Here is a 19,774-nt window from a genome sequence, read left to right on the forward strand (position 1 = left end):
AAGCACAGTGTTTCATCTCAGAAGACTTGTTACTGCTATCCACTTTACAACAAAGTATTATGCCGGGACTCTATTGTAAACAATTAAAATATTATTGCTTAATTCTCCATATAAAGTATTATGCAGCCACTAAAAAGAATAAGCCGTCACTCTGAATGTTGGTACATAGAGACGTCCAGATATGTTAAATGGAAAAATTAAACTGATCCCATGTATGTGTGTAAAAAAAGGGGGGGGGGATGAATTGTGTGCACAGTATATGAATATGCTGAAAAATGGACAGAAACATTCTGGATCCAAAAAAAAAAAAATCAACTGTCAACAGTGGTAATTTGTGGAGAACAGGCAGCTAGGTGAATGTTCATGCTTTATTTCCAAGACTCTAGCTGAATATTTTAGCACAGGTGCAGGCCATCTGTTCCACTCACTCACTCACTCCCTTCATCAATTATTTGACTTCATTCAACGAATATTTAATGCTATGTGCTAGGAATCGTTCTAGATGCTGGGGATACAAAAGTGAGCCAAAGCAGCAACAAATCCTCATGGAAGACATATTTCCTGGTGAGAAACAAGCAGAGTGTATCCCATGCTGATGATGAGGCACTAAAAAGAAAAATAAAGAAGGGCAGGAGACTGTGGTCCGGAACCTGAAGGGAAAGACAGAACTAAATTCAAAAGGCCCAAGGGCCACCCGGGCGGCTCAGTGGGTTAAGCGTCCGACTCTTGATTTCCGTTCAGGTCACGATCTGAAGGTTCGTGGGTTCCAGCCCCATATTGGGGTCTCTGCTGTGAGCATAGAGCCTGCTTTGGATCCTCGTTCTTGTTCTCTCTCTGCCTCTCCCCCCTACTTTCTCTAAAATAGATACGTACATACATAATACATAAATAAAATTCAAAAGGCCCAGAGTGCATTCTAGGATGTTCATTGTTATCCTGGTCTCCACCCATTCAAAGCCTGTTGTATCTCCTCCAACTCACTCCACACTCTCCCACCAAAACAAACAAACAAACAAACAAACAAACAAACAAACAGTTTCCAGACTTTGCCAGTGTTCCCTGGGGCTCAAAATCACGTCCAGTAGAGAGGCATTAGTTACAAAAACAGAGACCACTGTGGCTGGGGCACAGATGAGGGGAGAGCAGTAAGGGAGTTTTTTTTATATATAAATTTTAACCTTTAGAATCATTTTAGATTTACAGGAAAGTTATGAAGACGGTCTCTCCTGTTGGTAACCTCTCCCATTATTATGGTGCACTTGTCACAACTAACTAGAGAGGAACAGGACCTAGGGAATTAGATGAGGAGTTTTGGAAAGTTAAGGTGAAAATGCCCACTGTTACCCAAGTAATGATTCTGAGGGGGCAAGCTGACGTGTGGGAGAGGTCCAGCCTGGAGACACAAATGTGAGAGTTGCCTGAATATACAGAGCATGCTGTTTCAACCACAAAACTGAGATCATCCAGGGAGAGAGTACAGGTAGAGAGGAAAAGAAAACCAAGCACAGAGCCCTGATGACCCACGCCCCCAAAATGTGGAGGACAGAAGAGGAGAACCAGCACATGAGACGGGACAGCAGTCAGTCGCTGACGCAGAAGCAAGAAACAGTGGTGTTATAAAAACAGGATGGGTCCGTCAATCTTTCTGAACATCTGAAGCCTCACATTAGAACTTGGCAATGACGCATACACACTGGCTGCTACTATGCAGCTGCACACACTGCTGGCCGGCCCCGGACACGCCCTCACGCCCCAACCCGGCACCAGGAAAAGGCCAACACATCACATTACTGCAACGGTTCCCTCCCCACCGCATCTCGGCCACCACCCTGCTCTCACAGCTGCATTCCCCACACCTGATCACCTTCCTGAACCCACCCCGCCAGCGGTTCTTCTCAGGGACAGCTCAAAGCCGGACTACCCCTGCTGGACCACCCTCAACAGAAACCGTTCAAAACCCGGAATTTACTCTGCAAACCTGGCTAACAGAATGCCACTGTGATCAGGATCAATGAGTAAGGGCAACTTTTTACATCAGAAAACAAAAATTCCATGGGGCGCCTGGGTGGCTCAGTCAGTCAAGCATCCAACTCGATTTTGGCTTTGGTCATGATCTCACAGGTCGTGAGATCGAGTCCCACGCCAGGCTCTGCACTGACGGCATGGAACCTGCTTGAGATTCTCCCTCCCTGTCTCTCTCTGCCCCTCCCCCGCCTCACTCTTGATCTCACTCTCTCCTGCTCTCTCAAATATTTAAAAAAAAAGGAAGAAAACAATTCACTTTTTAGGAGGTATTAACCTTTAGTAAAGGAACCTAGAACCGTGGATTCAGGTTCTGCTATAAAATGCGTGATCAAAAAAGTGGTGGCTGTTCCCCTGTGCAAAACAAACAGCAAAGCTGAGGAAGGAAAAAAAAAAAGATACTAATACCATTTCTACTGAAAAGTACATTACCTAGAGTTCATGCTTATGAAAATTAAACTCCAGAAACGATCTTAGCCAAAGGCTACACTTTGATATTTAGAAGGTGATCATACTACTTCAACTCATTGTAGTTTAGGTTTTCTTCTATGCATTTTGCAAAGTGAAAACCAAGAATGTTTACTTAGTGCAGCCTGTAGAGGAAAGGGCCTCAGGTCCGAAGCTAAAATATCTTTAGTATAGATTTCTGGAAATCCATAAATAAGAGAGAAAAAATAATTTTTCTAGTAGAAATCAGATATTAACGTGCTCATATTTCTTCATTAGGGAGACCTTCACATAGAGTGTTCTAAGTCAATTACCGTGACTGCCCCTTCGTCACAAAACACAGCCCCAGTGCTAAGAACAAAACTGCATAAATTCAAATATGTAGATCTAAAGCTGAAGATTCAGAAATGTTGCATATGCTTCCATGATAGGACTAGGTGGGACACAGCATTACACATGCATAAAATCCCCTAAATGTTGTACATCTATTACTTAGAGGTCCCAAATCTTAACATGCTTTCAGCCCGCCATGCAACAGGCAAAAAGTAAACAGCATCAATGCCACCTGTGAGGATAAAAACACACAAAAATATTCATCTGAAGAACTCTGTGTTCTCCCTCGGCGTGCCCTCCCACATTCTCCCATTTTGTATCAGCAGCAGTGAGAGCACTCACTAGAGTTGAACTTATTACTGAAATCCAGAGCTTAATGTTCAGTTTGAATAGTGTCACATTTTTAAAGTATTTTTGAAGATGTTTCAACTGCAGGGAAGATAACCACATTTTCAAAGAAATATGTCACCAAAAAGCCAGTATGAAATGTAAATGACTCCTGTTTTTTAAAAATAGTGTATATTAAATGTTTAATGGTCTCTAAAATCAATAGGGAGGGAGGGGGATGGAGGGAGAGAGAGAGGGAGGGGGGAGAGAGGGAGGGGGGGAGAGAGGGAGGGGGGGAGAGAGGGAGGGGGAGAGAGGGAGGGGGAGGGGAGAGAGGGAGGGGGAGAGAGGGAGGGGGAGAGAGAGAGGGGAGAGAGAGGGGAGGGGGGAGGGAGGGGAGGGGGAGGGAGGGGAGGGAGGGGAGGGAGGGGGGAGGGAGGGAGGGGGAAGGAAGGAGAGGGAGGGGGAGGGAGGGAGGGAGGGAAAGGGAGAGAGAGGGAGGGAGGGAAAGGGAGAGAGGGAGGGAGGGAAAGGGAGAGAGGGAGGGAGGGAAAGGGAGAGAGGGAGGGAGGGAAAGGGAGAGAGGGAGGGAGGGAAAGGGAGGGAGGGAAAGGGAGAGAGGGAGGGAGGGAAAGAAAGAGAGAGAATTAGATCTTACTAAGAAAGCCTGTTATTCAGGTATTACTAATTCACAGCTTCCAGATACCATTTACAAGAAGGGAAAAAGTCACTTTCCTAATAAATTATAATAGCCAACAACAGTACTTTTAAAAGTTTTTACTGTTACACTGAAAATGTAACGGGTGGCTCCTGTTTATTTTCCGAGTGCGTATCAAATCTTTCTAAGCCACGTTCGGACATTTGTCCATAGCAACAGGGGTGGGGGCCCACTATGAACCCAGACTGAACAGCCTTAGGCTGGATGTGTCTCCTGTAACTGCTCCTGGTGTTAATTCTGAGAGGGGCCGCGCTAAGTCTGGTTGCTCCGGCGATGACTTGATTTAAATACTGCCTTCAAATGATCAACAACTCATTCCATTTAACGCAGTCTTCAAACCACTAATACATGCCGGTGACAACCCCAAATCTCTCCCCTCAGCACAACGTAACTCTCTTCCAGCACTTAAAAACCTGAAGAAAATTAGAGAGTTCCTAGTTTGTAAGCAGCCTCCATATAAAATCTGCTATGTGATTTACCTGCTCTATGAACCTATAAAACACATCTGCGGGCATCTGAAGATCACTGGCTGTTCCGTGCCGTTGTGACATACAAGACAAGACAGGAGGAACACGGGCTGCACAGACATTTCTGGCTGGGCTAGGCATCCATGGGCTATTCACTTTCCTCTTTTTACAGACCAGACATGACCACTACTTGTTACTCACCCTGCAACCACTTTCTCCTCACCCACGCTCCAGGGCAAACATTGCTCACGGAGAAGTTCCAGAAACACAGCTTACCGCTCGTGATTTTACATCATCTCACCTAACGTACTTTTTCTCTGCAAACAAATAGCATTTAAATGTCATTTTGGCAGGGTGGCCATTAATTAACACCAGCCACTTCCTCCACTCCCAAATTAGTAAAGCTTTTACTACTGGCCAAATTATGATGATAATTATTTAGGTACACATACAGATATCTCAGTAAATAATGGATCGGGTAGGTGAAGGTTCCGTGTAAAAGAAAAAAAAAAAAAAAAAAGGAAAGTCATCATATACAAAGTCCCTCCTCTTCCTCTCCTTAAAATGTTCTTTCCCCCTATTTGTTCTTCTTCCCACCTTTCAGAAGACACGGGACCCTGCCTAGCTACAAATAAAGCCACCCAGGGTGCCGTACATAAAATTCTGCCTCTTCTGCAGCTCCTCCCTAAATTATCACTCCCTCTCAACCATCACACTCAAATGACCCAGCCATGACCGGCCCTTTTTCCAGGGTCTACAAACACACACAAGTTTATCCCTACTTAAAAATAAGCTTCATTCAAACCTTCACTTCCTTCCAACTCACACCCTATATTTCCCCTTCCCGTACAGGCAGAGAGTTCTAAACAAGAACTTGCTTAGGGCTACCCTGACTTCTGTCTCCAAAGAGGCTACTTCTACCCTCAACTGCTCTACAGGACCTCACATCCATCCTGGCACCAGACACAGCTTCTCCTGGCATCACAAGTCAGTGTCAAATCAGAGGACTTTTTCTCAGTACTCCCTGAATTAATGTCACATGTGACACCACCCACCACACCCTTGCGTCCTTTACAGGTCACAGACTGCCTAAAGCATGGTCAATCCACAACACATAAAGGATAAATGACACTGTTTTCCTGATTTTCCTCAACACTCTTCTACACTCTACACTCTCTCGCCTTGAAGTTCGCCATCACAAACTTCTGTCTTCTGACTCTTCTTACATATGCACGTAGTATCGTGCGTCGAGGTCTCATCCACTCAGTCGTCCTCAATCGTCCTCAATCGGCCAGGAGCACTTTGGAATCCCACATTCCAGCCTTACCTTCCCCCAAGTGTGGGAACACGCCTCCTGAGATGCCATCACACCTGCCACACAGCCTTTCACCAGCTCCCAGCCGCAACATGCCAGCCATTCCACTCTACTATCCTACTGCACCTCTCCAGCAACGGAACAGTTTCTCCACTTTCCAAATCACTCAGGCTTGCAACCCAAGAAATCGATTAAGAAAGAAGGGGCTGGCAGGCATAAAACCTGTGATCTAGCCTTGGCTTTGTCCCTAAATCAATTGTGTGAATTCATGGTGGTTACCTAATGCTTGGATTCCATCTCTTTATTTGAAAAACTGTACTAAAATCTTCATAGCCTCCTGCCCTCCGGAGAGATACTTCTCTCCTCCCCACCCTTCCCCCACCACTTTCCTCTCTCTCACACTTGTACAGACACCGATCTTTTATTTCTAACTACCAAACCTCCATATCTAAAGTTATTGAGACTGTGGACAATTTTTTACTCTCAATCTGAAAACTGTCCCCTTTCCATTTGTCACCTAGTTCCTATCTGTATTTACTCAGGCACAGGATCTCATAGCTTTCAAAGCAGTATTCCTGTGTTCTTACCACCCCCCCCCCCAATTTAGCCCATCTACCACAGTCAAATTAATCTCATTAAAACTTCTTTGCAATATTAGTCCCTAGTTTGAAAATATTCCGTGTTTCCCCTTAGCCTGCTGATGAAGTATATTCTTCTTAGCCTTGTACTAAAGACTAAAGACCTCCACCTGCTTCCTAATTGGATCTCCCAAAAGTACTACTTCAAGCCAAAAAGGTGGACTTTCCACAGGCTGGAAACCACCAAGCTGTCCAGAGCAGGTGACACCACCTAGTGGTGAGGCCTCTAACCCTGTAAGATCTCTATCCCTTGCCTTCTTAAAAGGTAACCTCAACATTGGTCTTCCTGCCCTCCATTCCTCACATACTAGTTATTTTCTCACTTTTCTACGTTTCTTTCTTTCCACCACTTCTTAACACCTGCCCCATAAAAACCTGTCCTCCCTGTCTATAACCCAACGTACGTCCAGATCATAGACATTCTATGTTCTACTTGCACAAAGGAAAAAAACAAGCTGCAAGTCATGGGAAAACAGGATTAAACAGGCATTGATGATAAATCAACCAACCCTTTTCCTAAAGATAACATGGTATGCGCTCAGCATACCGCAAATCATGTCATAACTAAGGTTTCCACAATTTGCTTTATAGGTGTCATTTCCTCTCCTGAAATTATTCCCTCCTGATTCACTCTTCCCTCAGAACTCACCCTACCCTACCCAATACCCACCTACCTGCCATGCCCAGCTCAATGAAGTGCTAGGATGAACTCCCCTGCTCTTATCACACTGGACATAACTATCTTTTGTCCTCCAGCCACTCTGCGCGGTAAGCTCCCTGAGGGAAGGCAATGCGATTTGCTCACCCTGTATCCTGTGTCCAGCCCAATGTCTGGCAAAGAGGAGACCCACAGTCGCTGAGTTCATGAATGGACAGATGGCTGAGGGTGGAGAATGGAAGGCAGGACTCTAGGAGAGGAGGGGTAACAGGGGGAAATACACATCCATGCTTCTGAAATTAACAGAAAATCCAGGTGCAACCACCAGGCCAGTAACAGCAGTGCAGATGGCTCTGATTTCTAGCAGCTGAGCAACAGGGTCACCACCCACCTCAAAATGCTTCCAAATTGGCTGGAAGAGATGCCAGATCAGTTTCTGTGATGCAGACCTTATTTTGAAGCTCTATGCTTGGATATTCTACGAAGGATTAAATACCACTTGGTTTTCCTAAATAGTTTGTAAAAAGACTACAGGTTCATCTCCACACATATAATAAACCTTTGGAATTAAGAATTTTGGCAATATATTTAAATCTGGGACCTAAAGGTTAAGTTTAAGTTTCTAAAAACTTTAAAACATGAAATATACAGATTCGTCATCTGACTGAATACGTTTTAAAGTCAGCAAAGAAAATGACAACTCTCTGATCTTAAATGAATTACCTGAATCGCTGATTTCAAAAACTTCTTTCCAGTGCCTAAGGATAAACTAACACTTGCAAATTGACCAATTAAGTGAGACAAAAAAAATAGTTTGGCGTGATCGTCTATATAATTTGGTCAAAAGAAAGCTTACCTACTGCAATTTCCCACTCATAAAAGATTAAACAGACACCTAGCCTTATGGCTTCCTGCTATTAAATCAGGTCCTTTAGGCCACAAATTAGGCCACTGAGACAACATTTAATGCAACAATAATGCACTAATTTGATTCAGTTTACTCAGTCTACGTAAAATCAGCCAAACTTGGGTGGAAAGCAGGTGGTGGTAGACTTGATAAGGGAGGTTAAATAATCTGTAAGATCCCTTTCACCTCTAACATTCAAAGAAATAACTGCTTCCAAGGTGGCTCATGAACTAAGTCTAAAGATACACATGAGAGGGGCAGGGTTGCTGGTAAACCAAAACAGTTGTTAGTCTGCACGTAATTTTCAGATTCCCATCTTGGCACTTGTCCACAACGTGGATTAAATGATCTATTAACATGATGAGAACTCACTGGGGGTAACTTCTAGTGACTAATTAAAAGATACAAGTAAAATACAGGTGGCCTAAATGCTTTTAAGTCCTCTAACAATCTACCTTCCTTTCAGAGTGACAAAGAATTTGGCTCATTTAAGACATTCTTTTTCAAGAAATGGGTACACAAATGCACACTTTATTCAAATCAAACCTTACACTGAACCTGTTAAATGCCATGTTTGGCTTAACTTAGAGTTAGATCAATTGTTTTTTAAAAATTATGTAGTGTTTTAAGTATTTTTAAATCCATCTTGAAGTTTAATGATGACAGTGAGACAATTAATTCCAACTGTGGAACCAAAGCTGTCCTTTTAAAACTCAAAAGATAAAGCCAAAACTGACCCATATAACTGCAGAAAAAACACATTTTCATGAATAACGATCAACTGGATATGTTGGGTTAACCACTACATCTCCAAGAATGGCACGGGAAAACATCACTAAAACCTAGTTTTAACACGTGCAGAGATCAACTACTGAACCCGATATGTCGCAACCCACAAAGCCGCAAGAGGCTGCCTTTCTAAAAGACAAATAAATGAAGATCATCTGCCTTTTAAATGTTTCCCAATTTTAAGAGTCAGTGTAAATATCCAGGAAAGAAAGAAAAGAAAAGAAAAGAAGAGAAAAAATTTACCAAGCACAGAGTTAACAAAAGCCACTTAATGAAACTGTAGTTCAAACACATGCCCCCCCCCACAAAAAACTTAAATGCATAAAAAATATTTGAGTTTACTCTTCTAAAGCATACAATTGTGTCCTTGTTTTCAAAGCTCTGCAATTCACATCAATGGGAACAAAAAAATCTCAAAGAAACAACACAAAGTTAGCTTCCTGGAAGAAAGCACTCTAAGAAAAAGCACTGAAGAATGAGGATCCCTCTTTAAAAAAAAAAAAAAAAAAAGACCTTACAAGTTTCTCCTCCAGGGGGAAAAAAAAAACAAACTAATAAACAGCACATTTTGCAAATGTTTAGCCCCGCAATTTATCAATCGCACCTCGTCTACCTACATTCAACCAGTTAGTACTTAACCCTCAGAGCAGCGCTCCCTCGGGGCACAAAACATCTAAGAGAAACTGCGACTCCATTTCAAAGATCCCATCTCCTTGGCTACTGGCCTCGCCTTTCATCTCCCCAACGCTGGGACTCTCATAAATTGGAAGAATTAACCTAGGGCGAGATCGGTTAAATCATTAGCGGGCTCGAGAATTACCGGGGAAGGGGAGCGGAGCGCGGAGGCGAAGTTTCCGAGCTCCAGGGCGCAGCGGAAGTCCTCGCCTCGCCCTCCGGCCGCCCGGTAGCCCCGCGCCGCGGCCGCCGCTCTGATTTCCAGCAATGGCTCCAGGACCAGACCCGTGCAGCCCCGGCCGCCGCCGCAGCCGGCAGCCCGCGCGCGGCGGCACTCGGCTCGGCAATTACCATTCGGTTCACGTTGCAAACTGTCCCCCTCCCACCTCTCCGCCCCCGCATCCTCCGCCGGCCGCCTAATCCTGAGCGGGTCCTGAACTTTCCAAGTGGGCAGGCGCCACGGCACTACCAACCTTCCAGCCGGGCTTGCTTTCATCCCTTGTCCCAGAGCACCGGCAGGAGCGCGCTCCTGGGCCGGACGGTGCGGGGAAAGCACCCAAAGAGCCGAAAAGTCCGCCACCCAGAAGCAGCAAGTTGCATGCCTACCGAGCGCAGACGGCTCCGGCCCGACCGCGCACGGGCAAACGCGGCGCGGCGCTGCGCCCCTTGCCCACCCGCCCCTTGCCCCAGCTTCGTTTCTAGCAAACTTACAGCAAAGTTGGCCCCAAGTGGCAGCGGCGCTCTCGGGGACGCGCGCCTCGCCGCCTCAGCGCGCGCCCGAGCGGGGGCCAGGTCCTCCGGGGGCCTCACTGGGCCCACGGGTCCGCATGATGTCGGCGGCCCTGCCTCCCTCGCCGTGCGCCCCGCTCGGAGGCCACTGCTCGCCGCCCGCGCGCCCCACTCCGCGGCCGCCGGGCTAAGCACCGGCGCCTCACGCGCTGGGCGCGGAATATATCCCTCCGCCCGCAGCCACGCCTGCGAGCGCCGGCGCTCGTTTCTTCCGCGCGGAAACTCGATCTGACTTTCCCTGGCGGCCAGACTCTGAGCTTGCGGGTCCCGGGCAACAACGCCCCGCCGCGGGTCAGTGATCCCTTGCCGCCAGAGCCGCCAGCTCCTTCCGAGGAGACGAGCGAGTGCCCAGGGTGATCTTGCGACACTCCGAGGAACAGTGTGCGGCTTGCTCTAGTGCGGATGTTGGTTACGGCTAGCACACAGGTCTGTGCAGGGAATTAATATGGAATGTTTCCTGCTAGGAAAGGGGAAACAGTTTAGCTTTAAAAAAAAAAAAAAGTGAGCTTCCCCCGTCTCCCTTTAGATTGCCTAGCACCTTCAGGGAATTCTTAAATCTGCATTTGAAAGCCTCGGTTCTGGGTCTGCAATTGCTCGGTGGAATAAAATCTTCCAAAAGGTCTCAAAAGGAATGCAGTTAGATCGGATCTACTTCCTTCTTCAGTGTGCACGAAGATCCAGGGAAAATGAAAGTGCTTCCTCTGCCACCTCTTTATGCAAAGCTGGTTAAATCCCATAACCTCCCCAACCCTGGTTACGAACCCCAACGCCGGCCTCTTCCGGCGGACACCCCCGACTCCCACGTCTGCGGGACAAAAGGCTGCTCTGCCGCCTCGTGCGCTTTCCCAGCCGGCAAGTCAGCGGCACAAAGTGTGAACCCAGTCTAATGTTAAAGTACAAGTTCCCTAGGGACAAGGGGAAGCCCCCGAGCTTCTAGCTGCCCCACTCGGGGAAGCTCGCCCCCCGCCCCACGCCCGAGCGCGCAGTCCCGGTCCTGGGGCTGTGAGACCATCCTCGGCCCGGGCAATCTCCAGACGCGGGCTCCGCACGGCTGAGACTCAGCCGAAGCCCGGAGTGGTCCCGGGCATTGGAAAACGGCCCACAAAAGAGGGCGGACATGATCTCGGAAAGTTTGTGGGACTCGAACGTTTAACACTGTGAGGACAAAGAGATCCGATTTCCCCGGAACCGGTGGTGGGGACTTCAGGCAGAGCTGCGAAGCACATGCGAGCGAGGGTGTCTAGGCTTAAAGAGAGACATTCCTTGGTTCAAAGTTAATGCAGTCTCTTCCTAAACCATATTAAAGAAGGCGTTTGAAAAAATGAAGGTGTCTAGCAGGTTATGGCTGGGAAGGAAAAATAACGCCTGCAGAATGAATGTACTGATTCGCAGCACTAAGAGTATCTGGTGTACTCCCTGCGCAGTATTTAGAATACACACATATTCATTCACACACCCAGCTAACACCATCATCCAAACGCTTGGCCATCGTCATAAATGCGCAAAGTGCTCCTGGAGTTACAGGTCAATTTTATACTTGGAACACCTCGAAAATAGACGACCTGATCTCCAAGCTCTATCGGTATGCGCCCCTTGCCGAATTCTAACTCTCAAGAAATCACAGTCACGCAAGAACGCCAACAGTGTGCGGGGGGAGTGAGGTAGAGTTGGAGGACAAGGAAGAACACTGAAAAGTAAAAAGACACCATCCCGTAACATAAAATCACAAGATGCTATAAACGCCACGAAAGAATTCCTGAACAAAATTACCATTCATTAATAAATAAAAATGCCTATTAGAGCTAAGACATCTGTTTGGGAATCCCGATTTTCCAGGCTCACTGCGAAACCTAATTGCCTGAAGAAGTTGCACTTTTTCGCCACAGGAACAGCCGAGAGCCAGAGATGGAGATTCCAGACTCGCGACGACACGTTTTCCTGATCCTTTAGCCTAAACGAAACGAAATAGAGATGGCTCTTTGCTACCATCGAATTACCCTCACGAGAAAGAGTAATGTAGTTGAAGCTCTGCGTTCGTCCTTTCAATAGTCGGCCCTCCCTAACCTTGTCCCCAAAGGCTTTTGGAAATAAGGGGAATAGGGGACAGTTCCTGAAAACAAAAACGCTTTCCTCCAGCCCTGCCTTTCTACCCAGTCCACCCAAGCCAGTATTTGGAAATTAGAGAATGGGCCGTAATGGGTGGTAAGTGAAGGCTGGGAGCTCACGCCCACGTCCCAGGAGCGCCCAGCAGGTCCAAGTTCTCGGTCCGCGCGGAACCCAGCAGGGATCGCGCGCCTTGCCGGGTGTCCGGACTAGAGGGCGCTGCGCCACTGCAGATCACGCGGCCCCCGTTGCGCCCTCCCTGGGCACCATTTCTATAATAAGTTACATTCAAAATAATGCACAAACAGCATAGCTTTTCAAGTTCTTTTGACCACTGCTATGTACGTATTTTATGAATTCCAAAACCTGTGCAGACTGATCTTTCATTCCCGAGGCATGTACAACCAGAGGGGTGTGCAGCTCGCCAAGAAGAGAGCCTGTAGGATGCACACGCTTCCCTGCACTAGCTCAGAGCCAAACAGCCCCACGTAATTTCATTTACGTTTAAATTTAAATACAAAAGGCTTGCACTAAACAAAGAACTTACCAGTTCAGCCGAGTCCTTGGATGCAGGCTTTAAAGTCCTCGGTAGCTCCGTAATCCCCACGTAATTTGGATATTTGTTAAAAAGCCGTATCTGAAGTACCAACTTTGACTCCCTCGGATCTTCAGCATGTCCCCAACGAGAGCGCGATCCGCCGGCGCTGCCCGGACCCAGGTGGCCACATCTCCGGAGGCTCCCGTCCTGGGTGGAAAGTTGCACACCAAAAGGAGGCGAAATGAGAGTGCGCGAGGGCTACGGACAGGGCCGAGGAGAAGCCAAGTTTGTCAGGACATGTCCAGGCAGCAAGCCGCTGAGTTTGGGAGTTGCGGCCGGGAACTGCGGCGGATCACTGCCTCTTTCCCCACTCCCTCCCTCTTGGAGGAGGTGGGGGAGGGGAGGTGACGTCAGCGCCCCGCCTCGCCCCCCGCCCCGCCGCGAGGATGGGATTCTCCTGCGGGGTCCGCCTCCCCGACAGTAGCACCGAGCGAGCCAGGGGCCGGAGCGGTTTCCGCTGCCGCAGCGCTCTTTTCCCGGAGGCTTGTGTCCCTCTCCACCGTGCGACGTCTCCCCGGCTCTACCGAGCGCCGGCGTTCCTCGCACTCAGCACCGGAACGGCCCCGGAGCCCCGCGGCGCGCACCCCTCTGCTTTTCCTTTTGGGCAAGCCCCCTCCCGCAGCGTTTCCCACGCGTCGAACTGCAGGTGATGCTCTCCCTCTTCTGCAGCTGAAATTCGTCGCGACGTGTCGCTTGCCGGGTTTTTGCAGGGCGGAAGCGAGGACAGTCTCTGCAGACTGGCCTGGACGACTTGTACTTTGTAGCCCTCCAACTTCTGGATGTGATGTATTTTAAATAGCTCTTGTCCTCTAGCGCTGTTTGTGGTCTTTGTATTGAAAATCACAGAGCCATATTTTAATTTTCAAATCCTTTGCAACATCGCCTACGTTTTGACACGGTACTCCGAAGCGTATAAGGTTCCGAGGGGTGTGGGGGAAGTGATGGAGGAGGAGCCAATTTTTAACGTTTCTTACAAATCGTCCTTAGGGATAGGGGCCAATACACAAATCAGTCGTCTACTCGTAATGTAGAGCAAGATAAACGCAAACACTATTGAAATTTAATTTATAAATGAATGTGTCGTTTTTGTGTAAGCGTCCAGACTCCTGGAAAATATCTCCTGTGGAACGTGTGTTGGTTGTGGTTGGGTGTTTTTGTTTTTTTTTGTTTGTTTGTTTGTTTTCCCCTAATGCCTCTGATGTACCAAAATAAAATCTATCCTGAACAGCCTGAAATTCCCAGGGTGCCATTTCTGGGAGTTGACACTGTCCACAGAAGGTTGTCATTAAAATAAAGAGGACCCTGAACAGGGCGAGGACGCTGGGAGCAGGATCTATCAGTACATTTGCAGCCATTGATGTAAATCTGCCTGTCTGTTTAGCTGGTCTTTCTCTTTGAAAGGTAAAGAGCAAAAACCCTGAGGACCCTGGAAACGAGGCAAGGAGTTGAACAGAAGGAAGATTAAATGTTGGAGCATTGTATATGCTTAGCCTTGAGGAAATCCTGTAACTTCTCTAAATTTCAGTTTTCTCATCTGTGGTAAGGGGATAATATCTGTTTCGCTCTGGAAAGTGTATTCGTGTATTTATTCATTCAAAAAATATTTATTGAATGCCATTTCTTTGCCAGAGAGATAACATTCATTCTCGTGGGCCACACTTCCACTGAGCATCGTCAAAAGTGTCGAGCAAGCACACAGTAGTAAGTCAATAGCAGTTTTCTTAGCCTCTCTATTTTCGCAGCGTGGCAGCTCTCACATCCCTAAAATTAGGAAGAGATAAAGGGAGGTTATCACAAATGATTCGAGATACATTTTGATTTAGAAGGGAGGAGAGGGCAGGGAGAAGCTAGGAGACAGGGAATTTTGGGAAAGGACCTTAGAGGCCTCAGCAGACCAGAGGGCAGTGGAAGGTGCCAGATTCCTGAGGAGGGAGGAGACAATCAAAAGAAAGACTGGCTTGGGAGGCCAGCCTGTCCCTGCAGAGGACACACTTCTCATGCTTCACTATTTCAAGTACACAGGCCCACTCCTTTTATGTCAATAGCTGAAATTAGAAATTGACCACATATTACAAGTTCTCATAAATGAGGCACATCAATTTTTCCCAGACGCTGCTGTGCAAGTCAATTCAGTGTGCTGTACAAGTCTTTAGAGTTATCCTGTAAATCAAAGTTTTCCCATGTAAAAAAAAAAAAATCATAAACAAAAGAAACTTACCTATAATCGATGGTATTAATCAAAATAGCTGTTTTTAAAAACACAGTGCAAGACCGGGGCACCTGGCTGGCTCAGTCCATAGAGCACGTGACTCTTGATCTCAGGGTTGTGAGTTTGAGCCCTATGTTGGGTATAGAGATTACTAAAAAAAAAAAAAAAAGAAAGAAAAGAAAAAGGAAAAGAAAGAAAGAAAAACTGAAAAAAAATTAACAAAGTAAGAGGAGACAAAACTTTTAACAACCTCCAGACCTGCATGGTCCAATACCATAAGCAGACACTAGCCACAAGTGGCTGTTTACATTTATGTACAATTCAGTTATTTTGGTCTCACCGGCTACGATTCAAGTACACAATATCAGCTTGTGACTAGTGGCTACCTGTTGTTCGGGGTCAATTAAAGAATATTTTCGTCATGACAGAGAATTCTACTGGACAGCATTGTTATGGACTTTGCTATTGTTTTTGGAGAGCTATACCAGGTATTATAGTTTTTCATGCACCCAATATTGAGTCACTTGCAAAGTAAAACAAAAACACAACCAGAATCACAGCAGATTCACTCATTCCACAAATATTTATCAAGTACCAACAATATGCTATGTGACATTATAAAGGACTCGAATTTTAAGGAGTTATATCTGTTTGGTGATTAAGAAATATTAACATGGCCTAACATAGGCTTTTAATTGTTTTCTTTCATTGCTGAATACTAAACCCAGGGGGAAATCACTACCTTTAAAGCAGAAGAGAATTCTAAGACATGTTTAGGCCTTGCCCTAAGATTAAATAATTCTAAGTAGTCTGGCCTCTGGTATCCCACCCTCTGTGATCCTTCTCACTGCTTTCTCCTCCGCCTGCACTCCCTTTCTGCCTACACTTCCTGGAGGTAACACCCTCTTCCGCCCTCTCCACTTCCCCAGCTTTGGAATTATTTTACTCTTTGCATTCAAATACAGCTCTCCTCCGGGATCTGCTTGTACTCTCCAAGGGGGCCATTAGAGCAGACAACTACTCAATCTAAGAATCAGTAGCAGTTAACTACGGGTATGAATATGTTAATATTTCTAGTCCCTTCCAAGGGCATTATAACATGGGCTTTCTTAAACCTAAATCTTAATGATGAAATTTTATTCTAATGGTGAAATTCCAGATGCCATGGCCAATTAGGCAAATATTTGGAGGTATTACAATTCACCTACTGGATGACTATTAAAAAAAAAAAAAAGGTAACCTTCATTTTAGAGATAAACACATAGTGGAATAGGCTGGTTGTGGATATTCTGTCATGACAAATATAAGATCTGCACCCCCAGCTGGTTTGGGAACAGATCTTGCTGGATAGATGTAATTCTTATGATGTTTTTCTCAGCTCAGTGATTGAATGATCTCAAGCCTACCTTTTTGACCAGTAAGCGATGAATCATTCAGAATCTGTTAAAGCCCTTTTCCAACAGAGGTAGTAGAAAGAACATCACACTCAAGGTCAGGAGATCTGGTTTGAGTCTTGTCTTTGCCACATAAAATCTAATGTATTTGCTTATTACTGAATTTGGGGAGTCTCACTTTCCTTAATAAAGGAATCTCTAACAAACAAAAATGTGCCCTGACAGTTGGGAGATACCAACTATATCAAATTGTTTGATACAGTTTGATAATTACTACAGTATCATTATTCTCGATTTACAATTTCTCACCTTACCACTACATCCCAGCTATGAGGCTTTGTAGAACCAAGAGTAAAAAGGCTTTGTAGAACCAAGAGTCTGGGGCAATTGTGCCCTAGACTCTGCTCCCACCTCTTTGTGTGCATCATTTCATGTAATTCTTACAAAATCCTATAAGGTATTAGCAATTAATACCCTACCACCTTGTTCCAGATGAGAAACTAAAGTTAGGTAGATTAGGTAACACTCTTATCGGTATAATGCACTAACTCCTATACCCTGTACCTCATTTGAACCCTTTATGAACCAAGGTGGCTGTTGTCAGCAATGTTGTGGTTCAAGAAGCAACCTAAGAGAGGGGCGCCTGGGTGGTGCAGTCGGTTAAGCGTCCAACTTCAGCTCAGGTCCTGATCTCGCGGTCTGTGAGTTCAAGCCCTGCGTCGGGCTCTGGGCTGATGGCTCAGAGCCTGGAGCCTGTTTCCGATTCTGTGTCTCCCTCTTTCTCTGCCCCTCCCCCGTTCATGCTCTGTCTGTCTCTGTCTCAAAAATAAATAAACGTTAAAAAGAATTTTTTGAAAAAAAAAAAGAAGCAACCTAAGAGAATAAAAATCTATCAGTTGATGACTGGAGGAAGATGTTCCTTTGTAGCAGCTACACCGAGTATGGAGAAGGAACTGTCTTAAAGTGGGTCATTTAATCACAGAATGAGAGCATCACTGATTGTGTTTAGGAATATATGTGTAATACACATTATTTGTTTGGCTTCCCTGTTTTTCCAGGCAGATATACATACTCTTAAACTCATTTTGATTCAGAATCATTGTCTGACTTGTAACTTCTTTAATCTGAACAGCAGGAAAAATGCACACCAATTGTTCTCAGTGAATTCTGACAAGGACCATCTCACTGGATTTCATGATCAGTGTTTCATTTTACACTTCACTTTTCCTTTTCATGGTCTGCAACCACTAGTGTTTCTATCTCTCTCCAATTCTCCTTTCTTTCTTTTATACTTTCCCATATGACTATGCGGGAAATTCCCTCTACCAATACTTTTTGACTACTAAGATCCCATCCCTTTTCTTGGTAGAATTGTTTTGGTCGTCAAAGCTAATATGATACAGAGATGAAAAGAATCCCATTTCGGAAATGAGACTTGTAATAGTCCCCCAAAGACCTTTCTCTAAAAGATGATCTATCCAAGCCCAAAGGATAATTCTGTATCATTTGTCATGAGCATATGGGCCAACTATAGCCAATGACATGTCAGAGAAAGTTTCCTGAAGGCTCCTGGAAAAAGAAAATGTTCTTCCTCCTAAGAGAGATCCACAAGAGACAGTATGTGTCTCTGTGGACATTGTCAGATTAGGATGTCATGCCTGGGACTATTACAGTTTTCTTACTTGCTGAGGATGAGGCCTAAACCAGGGAAAGCAGATAAGGGTTCTCAGTGACATTGAATCAACTGTCTCTGAAGGCCATCTTAACTCAAGACTTCTTTTTATAGGAGATCGTAAGTTTCCGTCTTATTTAAGCTGGATTGTGTCAGATCTGGGGTGCTTGTAACTGACATCATCTCCTACAGCTAGATAATCCTTTTTCAAATACAGTAGGAATTATTTGAAAGAAAAAATAAATAGATGTACCTCTCAACTCATGGGTCAATAGGAATTGAGCCTGACTCTAACAACAAGATAGAACGATACGTGGAACTTTTCCTTAATGGTTAGAAGGAAGTTTTTAGATACATAATGATTCAGTCTCGCACACTGCCCGTTCTCCTACCATAATGAAGATGAAAATAAGGATAGGAAATTTTATTTGTTCAACTAAAAGATTTTCCTTCATTCCTACTGTTCCTTCCTCTCAAGGGCCGAAGCATTTTTAGCATATTTCTCAATATCTGTGTACGGAATTCCCAGAAGTAATTTCTTAGAATCTGTAGTGATTGTTAACCAAACCGTGCTTTCAAATAATTACCAGAGGATAAAGCAGTCAGCTGCCGTGCCCGCTGGCAATACATGCATGACGTTTGGGATATGTATCTATTTGTTCTTCCGATTCTCAGTATCTCATGCCAAGCCAAAAACTGAAATCGGTTTATATTCACCATGGCCCACTTTGCCCACACTCCGCCCTCCATTGAAATAGAATCATTCAAGCAAAAACAAAAACAAAAAACTTTTTTCCAATTAAGATGGGCTATGGTTGAAGATAAGGTTATCTTTGAGTCAGCTTTATTGTTTTGCAGCTTTAAGAAGGAAGATAGTCTACCTCTGCCCCTTTCTGAAGCAACGATGAGTAAAAAGCCTCTTCTCCTATGTGGGCAGATGTATGAGAGACAAAGAACAAAGCAATCTTTGTAGGGGAAGGTGGGTGAGAGGGGATTCTGGCCCAACTGACCTGACGGGATTCTTGCTGAAGGCAGCCAAGGTGACCCAATATTACCTGGGAGATGGCGGCACAAGGACATTTGATCAGATAGCCAGGGTGGGGGATTGTAACTTAGCCAACTCAACAGGATTCTTGCTACAGCTGCGTGATTCAGGCCTAACAAGGACAGACACCAAGGTCGAGGCCGAGAGTTTGGTCCAGGGGAGAGTGTTGTCAATAGCTGGCTTCTTCGCTTGCTTCTACTCCCCTGTAATTGTTTTTCCTGAAAAAAAAACAAAACAAAAAGAGAGGGACAACTGTTATTAATCAAGCTTCTAAGACCTTTTGAACCTTGGCTGTAATGTTTGCAGGTTAACATTATTAGTCTGTGTCGTTGGTTTATAAAAAAGCCAAACTGTTTAATTGAGGCAGAATCCAAATGGGTGAAGGCAGAGTGTGTAGAAGAGAGAGAAAGGAGTTAGAAGTCTGAGAATTTAAGTGAGTTTTGCCTCTAACATTCACTGGCAAGTTACTCAGCTTTTTAAATAGTGATGTGATTTGCTGGCCTCTAAGATGGGCCCCAGTGATCCTCACTTCTGACATTCATACCTTTGGGTAATCTCCTCCCACATTTTACCAACCAGGGTCTGTGACAGTAGAATAAGCCCAAAGTGATGATATGTCATTTCTGAGATTAGGTTATAAAAAACACCAAGCACGTATGCTCTCTCTC

At 45.4% G+C, this 19,774-nt stretch overlaps 1 protein-coding gene and 1 long non-coding RNA gene across 8 annotated transcripts in view; both read right to left on the minus strand.

Annotated features, from left to right (window-relative positions):
- FAT1 (FAT atypical cadherin 1) overlaps positions 1-13,435 on the minus strand; it is a 132,699-nt gene extending 119,264 nt beyond the window's left edge. For 2 of the 7 annotated variants that reach the window (XR_008295854.1, XM_053216328.1), the window contains exon 1: positions 12,736-13,338. The gene's annotated coding sequence lies outside the window, so the exon portion shown is untranslated. Of the gene's footprint in view, positions 1-10,007; positions 10,793-11,855; positions 12,037-12,735 lie in introns of those variants that run through there. The other 5 variants (XM_053216327.1, XM_053216325.1, XM_027077195.2 and 2 more) reach the window with 5 other exon arrangements.
- A 3,833-nt stretch (positions 13,436-17,268) lies between these two features.
- LOC113604704 (uncharacterized) overlaps positions 17,269-19,774 on the minus strand; it is a 133,670-nt gene continuing 131,164 nt past the window's right edge. The window contains exon 9 of the long non-coding RNA XR_003426732.2: positions 17,269-19,324. This is a non-coding gene — a long non-coding RNA (uncharacterized LOC113604704). The remainder of the gene's footprint in view (positions 19,325-19,774) is intronic.

The sequence above is a fragment of the Acinonyx jubatus genome, chromosome B1, assembly GCF_027475565.1.
Source record: "Acinonyx jubatus isolate Ajub_Pintada_27869175 chromosome B1, VMU_Ajub_asm_v1.0, whole genome shotgun sequence".
Taxonomy (NCBI): domain Eukaryota; kingdom Metazoa; phylum Chordata; class Mammalia; order Carnivora; family Felidae; genus Acinonyx; species Acinonyx jubatus.